Genomic DNA, 994 nt, shown 5'->3' with positions numbered 1-994 from the left:
AGCACTAGGGTTCCAACAGGGAAAAATAGGAAACGAAATAAATAAGCTATAAGAGAAGTAATGAACAATTAGTATAAAACAACTTAAGAATAATAACAACATTAAAACAGATCTTCCCTATATAAAGTATAAAAAGAGAATTATGTAAGCCTGTAAAAGAAAAAAAAATTGCTACAAGATTGAACTTTTTCAGTTTTACCGATTCAACTTCCCGATTAGGAAGATCATTCCACAACTTGGTCACATTGAGAATAAAACTTATAGCACATTGTGTAATAGTGAGCCTCATGCTTTAGAAGGCAGGACTACTAGAATTAACTGTATACCTACCATTACGAATAGGATGGTACTGTCCGGGAAGATCTGAATGTAAAGGATGGTCAGAATTATAAAAAAGAAATCATATGCAACATGCATAACAAACTAATTGAACGACGGTGCCAGAAATTAATTTCTAGATCTGGAATAAGAAATTTAATAGACCGTAAGTTCCTGTCCAACAAATTAGGATGAGAATCAGCAGCTGAAGACCAGGCAGGAGAACAATACTCGAAACATGGTGGAATGAAAGAATTAAAACATTTCGTCAGAATAGATTGATCACTGAAAATCTTACAAGATTTTCTCAATAAGCCAATTTTTTTGTGCAATTGAAGAAGAGACAGACCTAATGTGTCTCTCAAAAGTAGATTTGCTGTCGAGAATCAAACCTAAATATTAAAAAAAAAAAAAAAAAAAAAATTATACAGTTAAAGGAACATTATCAATACTGAGATCCAGAAGTTAAGGAGCCACTATCCTCGACCTACATACAATCATACTTTGAGTTTTGTTAGGATTCAACTTCATACCCCATAATTTGCACCATGCACTAATTTTAGCTAGATCTCTATTAAGGGACATTCGGGAGATGGAACTAATGCAGAGAGAGAGTTGCATCATCTGGATATGGAACGAGTTTTTTTTCTAGGCCAAACCACATATCCCACGTATA

Source organism: Palaemon carinicauda, chromosome 23, assembly GCF_036898095.1.
Source record: "Palaemon carinicauda isolate YSFRI2023 chromosome 23, ASM3689809v2, whole genome shotgun sequence".
In the NCBI taxonomy this organism is placed as follows: Eukaryota; Metazoa; Arthropoda; class Malacostraca; order Decapoda; family Palaemonidae; genus Palaemon; species Palaemon carinicauda.
This window is presented reverse-complemented; position numbering follows the sequence as displayed.